The sequence below is a fragment of the Tetrao urogallus genome (assembly GCF_951394365.1).
Source record: "Tetrao urogallus genome assembly, chromosome: 12".
Taxonomy (NCBI): Eukaryota; Metazoa; Chordata; class Aves; order Galliformes; family Phasianidae; genus Tetrao; species Tetrao urogallus.
Window position 1 is genome coordinate 14,761,361 of NC_136825.1, and position 13,969 is coordinate 14,775,329.

The window sequence follows — 13,969 nt, forward strand, 5'->3', positions numbered from 1 at the left end:
CATAATCCTGTTTTTAATTATTCACGAGCTTTATCATTCTAAACCTATGCTTTTAACTTACGGAATTATCACTGAAAACTATGCTATCTACAGCTGAAAGCCCTTCACACTGCTGCAAGTGTATTTGCTAAGGAAGTACTACAATTAGCTCCTAGCTATACTAAAAGAATAAAGGGTGTCTGCCTCTGGTTAAGGACTGGCGGCTTCCTCTGTGGAGGACAGATAAATGTATGTGTTTACTTCCAGAAATCACTTAAAAAATGTATGTTCATTTGTTGGAGTTCCCATTTATGGGGGGGGGGGGAATTGCAGAGAAAAAATCTACAGGGCTAAACAAAAGAAAGCTTGGATGGATGACAACTTCAGTGTAACTGCTACAAGGAGTGCTAGTGAACAATGTGGGAGAAGATTGAGCTTCAGCTGTGAAGAAATGAGGGAGTGGGGAGAAGACCTTGTGTTAGAAAGCTAAACCATCTATTTAAATGCTTGTTTTCTGAACAAACAGAAAAACTCCATATTACATTTCTATCTCGGCAAACTTAGGTGAGCTGTTTCGAAACTCTGAAATTATTTATGGCAACACACAGTCACATATCTACGTATAGGGGATCTGTTGTTGGTTATGGTGAGAAACACTTGAAATACATTCTAACTGTGTAAGCAACAGGTTGCAGAGAACTGATATGCATCCCTTGTTCTCTTGTGCCAGGAAAAGCCTGAGGGTGAGATTTCTCCTATCCCTGTGTGTGTGTGTGTGTATGTAGGTACGCAGGCTCAGCACTGAGGTGTGGGTAAGAGCAAAAGCTCTTGCATTCCTGTAAGACTCAATTGAGTCCTTCACCCAACTCATCCTGTTTGCTGAAGCCCTCTCAGAGCCACCACAGACAGCAGCAAGCTGCCCCTCAGGACTTCTAAGTGATCAGGGAGCTTTCCTTCCAGCTTTCTGCTGCAAGGAATGTTCTGTTGGAAACAGGTCCTGCAGCAGGAACCTGTAGCTCCACTTGCGACAAGTTACCTCAGATAGTCTGAGTGTGTTTTGTCAGCTGCTGCTTCTACAGTTTGATCTTTCAATCAATATTTGGTATGTGGGGGACTGTGTTTTGTATGAGTGAAACAAACGTGTGAAGGCAGAGGGAAGGAATACAGTTTAGCTGTAAAACTCCAGGTGGGGGGGCCTTCAACAACCCACTTCCAAAATGGTTTTATACGGTGCGGTGCTGTGCCCGCATCTGTTTACCTCCAGCACCCCTGCGTGCTCCCAGCTCTGCGCAGTACAAGAACGGTGCTAGAAGAACGGCGAGGCACGTCACCGACAGCTCGCCGCACCGCCTCTCCTAGGGAAGCATCCGGTCTGTCGCAGACGCTGCCTAATCCCGGGCTGCCGTGTAACGACCCCAAGCACGCCGCTTCGGGCTCCCGCCGTGACGCGCTGTGAGGCGACTCGCGGCGGCGGCGCTGTGCTGCGGAGCGAGACCGCCCGCGCGCCGCGCTGCCGCCGAGGGGCCGCGCCGCCCCCGCGCTGCCCGGGAATCCCCCGCCGCCCGCGGTGGCGCTGCGGGCGGGCGCCGCTTCGCTGGGCGGCAGCTCGCCGAGGAGCGCGGCCCGGGTCTGGCCTCCGCCGGCGCCTCTAGAGTAAACGCGCCCGGGATTGGCTTCTGCCGGCGAAGGGGGCCATATTGGATGGGCTCGCCCCGCCGCCCGCGCACCATTTTATCGGCTCCGCCGCCGTCCGCCCCGCGCCGCCCCTCTCCTTTTGGGGGCCGCCCCCTCCCACCGGGGCTGCGGGGTGAGGTGAAGGTGTCCCGGGGAGGAAATCCGCCCGTCGCTCCCCGCCCGCCCCCTGCGCCAGCCCCGTCCCCGCTGCCGCGCTCTTCCTTCCCCCAGCCTGCGGCCCCGCGCCGCCGCCGCTCACGCCCCTCTCGCTCCCCCCCATTCCCTCCCTCCTGCGGCGCCGTGTCAGCGCGCGGCGGCCCCCGCGCCGGGCGGCCAATCAGCGCGGGGGTGAGAAATATGCAAATGCGCCCCCCGGCCCGTCCCCGCGGCTTCGCTGGGGCCGGTGGGGTCGCGGCGCGGAGCGAGTGAAACTTCGCCCCCGGCCCGGCCGCCCCTCCCGGCCTCGCTGCGCTGCGCCGCTCTGCGCGGCGGGCGGGCGGCGGGGGGAGGAGAGCCGAGCCGAGCCAGTCACGCCGCGCCGCCCTCGCCCGCTCCGCCGCCGCCGCCCGCCTCTCCCGGCCTGCGCCGGCCGCCCGGTAAGTGCCGCCCTCGGCCCGCGGGAATCCCCCTGGGGGTGGGGGAAGCCGCCGCTGCCGCCCCCGGGCTGCCCCGGCGGGGAGCTGTCAGGCGCGGGGCATCGCCTCCGCCTCCTCCCCGCGCGCGTGCCTCCTGCCGGGCAGCGCCGCCGCGTAATGGCGAACCCGGCGGTGAGTACGTGCGAGGGGCCGGGCCGCTCCCCGCTGCCTCCGAGCAGGCCGCGCTCCCGGTGCCCGAACCCCTCCCGGCCCCCGCGCCCTGTCGGCGGCCTCCCCCGCCTCTCCTCCCGCCGGGGCACGGCGCGGCGCGGCCTGCTCTTCTCGCGGCCCCGCCGCGACCCGTTTCCGCCCCTCGCACCTCGGCGGCGGGGGCGGCGGCCCGGAGCGTGGTGCGGGCGTCGGACTGCGTGCCCCGCCGCGGGGAGAGTGGCGGCCGGGGGCGCCGGGGGAGCCGAGTTCCGAGGGGAGGGAGCGGGCCCGGCACGGTTAGCGGGGCTGCGGGATGCCGGCCGGGCGGGGAGGCGGGAGGAGGCGGCCGGCTTCTGGGGGGTCCTCGCGGGGAGGGGGCGGCTGGCCGGCCCGGAGGGGGGTGGGGGGAAGGCGGGTGAGGATGCGCCCGGGGCTGCGTGGCAGGAGGGATGTGGCAGCCGCCCGGGCGGGCCGGCGGAAGGTCAGGCCTGGCCGCCGCGAGGTGACAGAGGTGGGCAGGAACTGGAATCGTTTCCCGAGGCGAAGGGAGGCGGTGGGAAGGAGAGGAGCCGCGTGTGGCGGCCCGCCGGCTTGGAGCCGTGACGGCAGGAGGTGTGGGAGCCGGGAAGGCAGGGCTGGCGCTGGGTGAGGCGGCTGGGAAGGCCGGGGCTGGGCGGGCGGCGGGTCCGTGAGGGAGAGGAGCGGGGGCACGTGGCCGCGGGGCCCCCTGTGTGGGTGGGGGCTCGGAAGGGGCTCGGCTGTGGGAGCACGAGGCCGGGGCTCGCAGCTGCCGGGTTGCAGGTGGGGGCGGCGGCCGGCCTCCTCCCGGCATGACGGGATCCCGGGAGCAGCTCAGTGCGGTGTGTGCTTGGCGTAGGGTGGATTGGGGGCATCTCGATTGTAACCGAGTGGAGCGATGATCCCATTTCTTCTTGAGGCGCAAAGCAGTGAAATGTGAAAACCTCCTAATTCCCCCTTGGCACGCGTTTTTGTGGGCAGGGTTAAAAAGTAAGCACAATTCTGTCACTTGGCTGCGTGGCTTTGACATGAAGGTTGATGCATGCAGTTTCAGTTCTTAAGAAACGTTTTGTGCTCCTTGCTTTGTGTAAGTGCCACGAATCTTTAACATCTACGAACTTCAGTTCATGAAAGTTGTTTAACTTCAGTGGTGTGAGGAAATGCATCTCTGTCTACTTCTGCAGAAGAAATCTGAGCCCTTCATCAGTATTATGTGTAGTTACAGGGGACAGAGTAACAGTCTGCATGAAGAGAGAGGGGTTTTTGAGTCTTTTTTGAGATTGAGACAAGCAGCCATAAAAAGCAATCCTCTTCTCAGGAAAGTTAGGCCCATCAGGCGTAAGATCTTCTAGCATCTGTCTTTACACCTGTGTTGTTTGACACCATCAAGTTCCTATTTATAATCGTTATGCTTATAATTGCTTGTATGCAGATATAAATGTGCTTAGGATTCAAGGCAGGACTTTAGCAGTCCTCTGATGATTTTTGCCTGGATTTGCCTGGCTCTGGATTTTGATGGATTGGTACACAGATCAACTTTTCAACTGTATCTTTTATTGGATTAGCATTTCAAAATTAATAATTATTCCTATTTTATAAATTAACTGTTAAAAAAAAATGAACAGCAATCTTTGGGTTTTTATCTACTCAAATAGTTTCTTCCCCCTCCTGTGTATATCTTTTCTTTCAGGCTAAATAATGTCTTGTTCATTCTTCTTGCATGGGGCTGATGGGACTTCCAATGCACCATGGACTTACTTATGCAGTTTCTGTCAACCAAAGAGCAAAAGCCTTTGTACATATTCTTGAAAGTTAACCAATACAGGGAGCTGTGTGCCAGGCCCTATGCATCAGTCAAGGCACATGTACGGGAACTGTTGAGTCACAGCCTGAACCACCGACGGAGCGCCTGGGGAAAGGACCCGGTCAGCCCTGGGAGCGCAGGTGAAGGCAATTCAGCTGTGTGACCGGCAGGGGTGGAGCCTGGCTGCACCTCTCTTAGACCTCATTTAAAGGCTAACTGACACTGGGGAAGGGTCTCTAGTTGGAGATCATTCCTTAATGCAGCTTTCCCCTGCAGAACTAGCATCTTCTGATACGGGTGAGCAATGTTCTTTCCTTCCTTTAAAGTACCTTTCTGTCATGGCGGTCTTTCTGTCATCATACCTTTGTTGTAAAGGCTCTCCCTCTTATTGATCTGTCCAACTGCTACAGCACGCAAGGAGGTTAGTGGGAAATCGTGTAGGATAGAAACTTCAGGTATCGGCTGCTCTGAAATGACAGCGCATTGTGAGCTACGTGAATTTGCTTTGCATTTATAGCGTGAAAAGGACAGGCACACACATAGCTACAGTGTGTCTGCTGGTTTACTTTGTGCAACATGGTAGTTGGATTTATAACAATTTATGCTGCTCTTTGTGATGATCAAGCTCTGTTAACTCGTATCCCTCAGATGAAAGCTGTTCTTTTTACTGGAAAAAGAACTGTGACTTTAAGCTTTATATGTTTTCAAGAATTTTGAGGAATCTCAGCACCTACTCATTTCACATGAGCTGTGGCTGCTAAATGCTCCTGAAGATTACTCCAAGAATTCAGTATGGAGAAATGTTGCTGAAAGTACAGTGTGTTTTTTAAAAACTTGTCAGTGGTGTTATCTGGAAGATGTGACATGATCCCCTTATAAGAGGCTACTCAAGCTCTAAAATGGTAGGCAAACTGCTTTAGCAGGACCCAAAGGACCCAGAGGTCTTTTACAACCCTTATCATTCTGTGATTCTGTATGAAACGGACATTGTTCATTTGTTTCCTTTTTTGAGAGAGACAATTTAGTGATGTGGGTAGATTAAAACAAAAATGTTGATGTCATGCTTTAATATTGCCTTGTTTGTGAAACCCATAAAAGAAAAAAGATGTTCTTTTATTCTAAGATGTTTTTGTCTGTCTTAGAACTTTAGAATTTAAATTCTCCCAAAAATGTGCTTGCATCCTTCAAACACTTTGAAGGTAAAGGTGAGCTGGACAGTTCTGCATGTGTTAGGATTCCTTGCAATGGGGAGTTTTTCCCTTTATACCAGTCTTGAAGATGTAATTGTCCAAATGTTGGACCATTGTCTTTCTTGGAAACTGCTCATGTGATTTAGAATGAGGAAAGAAGTTGCATCTGGAGAAGTCAAGTGGCATGACATTATTAATCTTTGGATTGCAGCATTATGTTTGTTTCTATCACTCTGTGTAAACTAAGTTCTTAGTAAATCTTGGTACTTTGGTTCGTAAGTTTTTCATTTGAAGAATTTTTCTTGGTTTAACTGCAATCCAGTCACTTTTCCCACTCAGTTTCTTTCCTGACCAAATTAGTTCGATGGGTACTTTAGTCTTCTTCCAGTGACCTGTTTGTATTTCTCCCTTTTATGGTCTCCATTTTGTCAAACTAAGGGACAGTGTGATTAATGAACATTTAGAAATCTCACGCTCTGTCTTATGTTATGTGCTCTTATTCCATCTTTTAGTGCTTTTCCTGTAGTTAGAAATAGTCTCAGGAATGTAGCGTATCTGCAGATGTACAAAACGGGTGATGGAGAAACCAGTTGCCTAGTAGTAAGCCCAACTTTCAAGAATTGATAGTTAAAGTTGTTGGAAATATTTTAGGGTATTTTAATATTCTCTTTCCCATTTAGCAAAGTGGACTGTTGTGCTTGGATGTATTTCTGTTTCTCATACACCAACTCCTGGAAACGGTTTGCAGTTCTTTCAGTGCTGCCTTTGCTCTGTCTCAGTTGTTAAGCTGTAAGAAATAAGCTACAAGAAAGGCTGCTTTTTCATCTAGGAAGTCAGCAGGAATATATGGGTGTAGTGTGGCATCCCTCAGTGAGGCAAAGCATTGATCTTCAGCTTCATTCATGGAGGTTATCAAAGAGATGTCAACTATTAATGTATTTAGGCCATCAGTGTATGAGCATTTTACTTTTTCTTTCAGTTTTTTAATGATACTTATATTTCTTGTTGTCTTAAAACAGCAGTTAGTTTGCAACCAGATGGAAAAACATTTGCATTGCTTTTCTGAAGACAATAATTTTGCCTCTGTTCTTTATCCAAATCATATTAGAAAATATAATAACTGACTGCCAGAAGATTTCCTTCTGCAATGTGTTCTTCGGAGTTTTTCCTTGTATTGCATGAGCAGTTTCAGAAAGCTTTATCTTCTGTTGCTGGAATTGAGGAAGACTCCCACAGTGTATTCTGCACATGGCATTTGTAGAGCTCTTTACTTTATTTGATGCTTACCTCAGTAAATGAAGTTTTAAGTTTCATAGAGGTGTTGTCTGTATGGAGGCACAAAAAGGTGTTCCGTATCCTGGAGGCAATCTGAGGATTAAATTGGATGGGTTTTTTTGTTTCTCCTATGTTGTAGTGGAGCCCCTGTAGTTTGTGATTCAAACTCAGAATATCTTTCTTAGCATATTCTTGGGATGGACATTTGTGAGAAATGCTTGTATCGAATCTGCTTAGATTTGTATGAAGGGAAAATTGTATGCAGCCTTCTTCCCAAAGGATATGGAGTTGTGCAGCAGATGATTCACTTGATGGCAGCTAATGAAGTATGCAGTGGCATGTCAAGGCACTTGTTCTGTTGAGCAGTGTGGTCTCATGGTGCTCATGTCCATAGTATTGTCACGTCCTCATCTGGTATAGAGACTTGAAATTGTGTTGTTTGGTGTTGGTTTGTTTGTTGGTTTTGGGTGTTTATTTTTGGTTTTTGCAAATGTTCACAGAGTTTTCTGTGTTTGTGTTCGTCTTGGCTGCTGTTGGTCTGTACTTTTGGGTTGTTGCTTGGAGTTATTTGTAAAAGAGGCATGAGCCTCTGAGTTGTTCTAGTTGGTACTCCTAGGTCATAAAATTGCAGTAGTTTGTAAAGGTGCTTATCAGACTAGAATGTGGGAACGGTTGGGATTGAGTGTGCTAACAGGCCGTGAGTTGGAGGAGGGCTGTGCTGTGAAGTCCTTTGTCTCTGAAAGTTTCTAATGAAATCTTGGTTTAGGCCACATGAAACAAGAAGGCTTTCTTTTCTGGTTTTCAGCGTGTTCATTTCTCCACATCTTAAAACTGCACTGTAGTTCCTCAAGTGAGATGCTGGTGTTCAGAAATACATCTCATGCTGGAGCTTATGATAAAAGTAACTGGCGATTAATTAGAAACTCTATAGTGCATGCATCAGGAATCCAAAGAGCACCATGAGGATTGTTTTTAAACTTAGAAGGAGAAACTTATGCAACTCAACTGCCTTTCCAGTGACTAGAAGTGTGAGTTACAAATGTGTAACAGAACGCTGGGAAATGTTGTGATCTGTGTTAGAAAAATAAGCAGAAACTCTTAAGTTCTGGAATTTATGAGTCTTCGCAAGTACGCTTTGGAAAAACAAAGTGGTAATAATGTTTAAAGAGCAGAATAAGTTATTGAAATAGTTTCCTTCGGTAGTCTTGTGGCAGAGCCCTTGAACTTTCTGACATTTATTTTCAGTAAAATAGAATGTGTCGAGGATAAACTTTGAGCATTTTACAAGAAAATTCTTGGAATTTTAGTTCTCTTCCTAGCTCACAAGCTGTTGTAGTTACTCTCCTTACCTTCTTCAGTATTGCATCACTGTCGGAGTTAATGCCCACAAAACGTAAAGGAGAAAATGGTTGTACACCTCAGCCACCTCTGTGCAACATGTAATGCCAGGAGGTGGGTTAAAACTGAGTGGAGACGTGATCTACTGAAGCAGCTCAGGAACACGTATATGTTCTGCACTGCACACCAGAATCTTTGTCAGACAGGTGAAGGAGGTAGTTGAAAATAATAATTTATTAAACTCTTGCTTTTAAATTTTAGAAAGAGTATTTTCCAAAGACCAAAGATATAAAAGCACACGAGAACTTTGTGTGAAACTTGATAACTCATTTTATTGAGATGGTGTTTTAAGATAGAGAAATGGCAGTTAAAATAGTTGTTTTAAACTAATCAAAATGCATAGTTTAGTTCCTGTTCCATTAATGTGTATAGAAGACTGCACTTTGGTGTCCAAAATGAAAAAAGATCACTGTTGTTCAAAACTTTTCATGAATAATAGCAGTGCTTTAGGGTTCCTTCAGGAGCATAAGAAAATCTACCTGCACGTAGGGAAATACCTGCTGTCCTTTGACTATTTTATAACAAAGCTATGTTGTTGGTTGGTGGAGGATAATTTTTTTTTAAAGCTTCTAAGACAGCTTAATATGTATGTCTCTAGTCCTGGGTTACTTTATTTTTGGTTCTGTTTAACAAAATGTAAGCTTCCTCATGTATCAGTGAATTTTCCAATTAGAGCAGAATTAAGACTGTGCTCCAGAGGAGACTTTACAGAACTTTTTTTCTTTTTTTCTACGATATGACATGTAACATACATATACATGTATATCTGTGTAACTAGAAGCTTGCATACAGCCCAGCCTAGCTGAGAATCTTTGGAAATAGCTCCTACTTTGCATCTTATGAAAGCTTGAAGTTCCTTCGGTGTGCTTTTTTCTTGGCACTCACTATAATATCAATGATTGTTCCTCTGTCTGAAGTATTTATTATGTATTACTGTTAGAGTAATGTATTGCAGTTCTGCTGAATGTGTATTTACGTTTTTTCTTCTTTTCAACATAGGGTTTTTCAAACTTCAAAGTACTCCGCAGCAGACACCATATTGGGAGCTATTCAAGCAAGTGAGCACTGGCCTGAAGAGTAAGAAATGCGTATCTTTGTTTTAAGGCTTTCTGGAGAATCTGCTTGAGAGAGGATAAATACATTTTAGATAGAAGAGATCGTAAGCTAGTGCTTGTATTATATGGTAATTTCAGCTGAATTAGGTTTCTGGTTTTTTACTGCTGGACTCTTACAGCTAGGAGAAATTACCTGCTTTGCGAGTTTCCAATTTTCCTTTCTTTTTTAAAAAATACGTGTTTTGTTGCCTCTATTCAATTGATTCATACATTGTAAGGCCTTTATATTATAGGTTTGAACTACGAATTTTTAAACAGAAGTTTAGGGATCAAAAATAGATACTGAAACACTGTGTAGTACATACTAGAATGAAGTCCAACATAACAAATATCTCGATGTGAAGAGGACTTCTGTGTAATGAGAGCTCTGTGTGACATTACATGAACTTAAAGTGTAAGAGAACCACAAGAAGCAATTTTTCTTCCTGTTCTGATACAATTGCTGCTGTATTGTGTAGATGATAAACGTAGATCAAAATATTTTTGTCAAAAATCTCACCTACTGGGTATGTGCATATTGTGTATGAATTTGGGGAAGAAAAAAACCTGCTCCTTAAGTGTTCCTTTTAACAGAGTGGAGGCCATGTAGTTCTGCAACCCTAGAATAAGTCTAAGTTATGGAAAAACCGAAGAAGGGTCAATGTAATAATCTGTGTACTAAATACCACTCAACAAGAATTTCTACTGGGACATTGCAGGCTTTTGATAGCTGTCATGGGCAGTTTGTGTCTTTGACATATGTTACAATGCTGTCTTAAAGATGTGAGTAAATAATCTATGTATTAAAATCTGCTTCCTGATGAAGTGATACATATATCATCTTTTATTTTTTATGAAGTTTAAAGATTGAACTGTTAATATTCTAGCTAAGGTGCTTAAGGGTTTGTCGCAAAGATATTATTTAGGGAGAGGAAAATGCATGTTTGGGCAGCCTTTACGTATCCCCCTTCCTCTAGCCAAACCTTTTCTATTAAAGTGTCCAATGTTTCCAGTGTTCAGTGTTTTCATTTTCAATGTTTTCTATTTTGGATTAAAAGATAATCTTGCAACAGTGAGATCTTCTGCGTGTGGACAGAGGGAGGAGTGGGGTAAAATTGTTGTGCAAGTATGCTCCCCTAGAAACTGGTGTCAGTTACTATTAGGAAGTACATCTGTCACTGTAATAGCAGAAAATATGGTTTTGCTTTTCAGAAAAGCAGAATATATGGAGATTTTTGCACATACAGCTTTAAAACTTAGCATAAAGCCTAGATTTATTTTTTTTTAATTTGGTCTTTCTATTGCGTCCTAAAGTTGTTCTAAACTTCCAGTGATCTGGCAGAGACCGTGCCTCTCAGTCTTGCAGAGCCATGTGGGGTTGTTTCTCTCCCCAGGACTGTCCCTAAAATATAGGCACTTCACTTATTTATAAGGCATTTATAGCATCATGGCTACTACTGGTTGTAAATTATTTCTGCTGCTCTTGTTTTTATGGTGTCTATTACATAATTGAGTTCTGAGTAGCGCATTTGCATAATAATGTAATTTCGAGTATAGCATTTGTGTGATTGGTTTATCATGTCTCATTTTCAGGTCTCTAATAATGAGGTACCCATCTGGAGTTAAAGCACGTCTCTGAACTTCTTAATTCTTCGTTAAAGGGATGTGTTCTGTATTCATGGGTAAGGATGATTTTGATCTTTGCTTGAACCTTTTTCGTAAATTTCTTGTAAAACGTTAGTTTAGAAAATGTTATCCACTTAGATCCTGTGGGTTAGTTGCACACTTAATATGGATTGTTAGATGCATGTGTTAACTCTTTATTTTTTGACCCAAGCTAATCACAAGACTTTCTTTATTTAAGTACAACTGATTGTGGCTCAGAACTTGCTGTGTGATTTTCAGGTATCTTGTAAATGTATATAGAAAATTCAGTGATTTTCTTTTTCAGATCACTTTGTCTTTGGTGTGGTTTTGCTTTGTTGCTCTTCAGCAAAGCTGCTTCTAGAAAGAAGCTGTCCCATACACAGTGCCTGTTGATGTCTTTGGTGCTGATAGAAGTTTGGTATTAATTGCACTGGAAGATATATTTCATTTACGTGTGAAATATTGTTTGTGTTGGCTGACTTGAACTTCTATGAATGACCTTCTCATTTACCAATTTTTTCTTCTAAACATTTAGTATTTGTTCCCAGGGGCTACTTGCTTCAGAAGCAAGGAGGAGAGATATTAGAAGGGAGTTGTACATATGTCTTTAAAAATAATAATAATAATTAGGTGTGTTCTCAGTCAAACAGTCTACCTAATCAAACTTTGTCTTAATTTTAGTGATAGCAGTGAGATGAAATGCAATGAAAATTGCAAATGAAATTTCTTCAATCCTTATTTAGCTATAGATGCCACAGCACTATGGCACAAATGCTTAGTACTTTGAGTTAGATAATAAACCAGTTCATCTCAGTGAACGTTCAAATGTTCTTTTTTATCTTCTACATTGCTTGAATTTGGAGGCAATTGTGCACTTCCTTTGTGCATTTTAATTTTAACATGCACATTGATCTTTAAAACTGTAATAGACTATCATTTATATTGGAGCAGCAGGAAATAATGGGAAGTAACTTTTGTATTTCATTTAGTTCTGCTTTTGAACACAGCAAAAGCTTTAGTTGTAATTAAATCTGACAAGTAATGATAGTGTGAATGCCATTTATTTTTATTGTTGGGGAGGTAATGTCTCTATCATTTATGAATATTATTCAGAAGTGATCAGATTTTTGAGTATTTTTTAAGGCATTGTAGTGACTACCTCTTTTCATGCTGTGTTCCACCTGCTAATAGTTGGGCAAGTGGTAAAAGGCACAGGCATGTCATGCTCTTGTATATTACATAGAATTTAGCAAACAGTACTTCTTCAGTCTTTGGCAGATCTCATTTGGAAGCAAATCTGCTGTACCTTGTTGCATTGCTTTCTAAAAACAAAACAAAACAAAATCCAAACCAGTGCCTATACATACAATGTAAAACTCTTGCCCAGTGTTGACTCTCTGTATTTACCTCTTCTATTTCTTCTGCATGTGATCCGGCTTTCTGTTATGATGTGCTTTTATGGCTTCAGTTTTAACCTCTTCTACTAACTAGTCCCTAGCTTCATTCTGCGATGGCTTTTACTGGCTAGCCATTATTTCAGCTTTTTAAGTGAAAAAGCGTGCTTTGGTTGAGACACTGAGTTGTAGAGTTGGCAGTTTGAAAATCTTATGTTTGAACTAGAGATGCTTTAAAATATGTGAAGATGAAGAACCTTGAAATGTTTCAGCTTGTCTGAGTAATACTGTTGATGTTTCCCATTAGCTGTTGTTCAGTTTTTGCCCAAAATCATCACGATTGATACAGAATTGAGAGGCTAAATACAAAAGATGCTTAAATACAAGTAGGAAACATTGCTAGATGTCTCTGGGTTCCACAATGTTTAAAATAATGAAATAACATGCAAAATCATGGAAAACTGAAAATGTACAAAATGTCCTATAGTTGGTAATTATTGTTGAAGAAGTTTATGCAGATAGGGGCAGTAACTTCTTAAATTGACATACGCTTCTAATTGCTTTGTCACTTCGTACCTCTACTGTGATGCTCATTTTGTTTTCTATTATTTTCTGTTTTGTTTGGACCAGTAATAGGAAGTAATTCTTAGACATAAATGTTGTAGAGGGATCTTACCAACTTTAAGCTGGATCAAGATTAATGTTAAATCAGTGTAGTTGTAGAGAACTTAAATGTACAGTTCGTTTAGGTTCTAAAGCAAATTCTGGTTATGTGGGGGCACTAAAATGCTAAATGGTAGTTACAGAAAGAAATCAAGCTTAAGATTTAAGTTATTTTCCATGATGATGCGTTTTTGATGTGAAATAATTAGTTCTGGCAAATCAAATTTTAGGAATGTTGGTAGGTTTTGTTATGTTATATTCTGCCTCTTTTACCATAGTTTCCTTGGTTGAGTAAGTGTTCAAAACTAGTTTCCCTGTTCTGATTAAAATGTGACTGCAAGAGGAGCTTACCTTGAGTGGGAAGTGTTTGGAGACTGGTACTTTGAAATACTGTCTGTAATTGCTTTGTTAAACTTGCAATTGCTAAGCCCACCAGACGAAAGTTTTCAAAATAGTTATTTCCTAGAATGCTCTTCTGCCAGCAGAAGGCCAAAGAGCTTCCAGACTTCAGGTCAATGACAGATCTGTTTGGGAAGGGGAAAGGCTGGGTGGAAGTGTGCTGAAGCATAGCTGTAGCTACCATCATTTTCTAAGTGAGACTGAAGATGGGAGGAGAAAAGTGCTTAAAGGAAGCATGTGAGAAAGGTTTCCATGTCAGAACGTTTCTCTTACATTGATTTGAATATGAGAAGATAGAATTTTTTTTTAAGGTAGGGTCAGAAAAATAATGTTTGTGTGTTAGTTTAATTCAGAAGTGTGCCACAATTTGCTTTCGTCTGCTTTTACAGTTTGCAAGCTAAGTGCTTAATGTTTGCAAATTCAAGAACGGCAAAGAGAAACAAAAATCGCAGTTGCTAAGTAAATTTGGAGGGCTTGTTTCTCCGAATTGCTGAAGTTCCCAGGTATGCTTTTCTTCGGGCTGAAGAGATACAATGCGTTTTAGGGATGTGGAAGTAAAAAGCTGGGGTAAAAGTACTTCTCTTACTGGGGAAAAAGAGCATGCTGGTAGCATGATTTATTTTTTTAACTTTGTAATAAAACATTATCT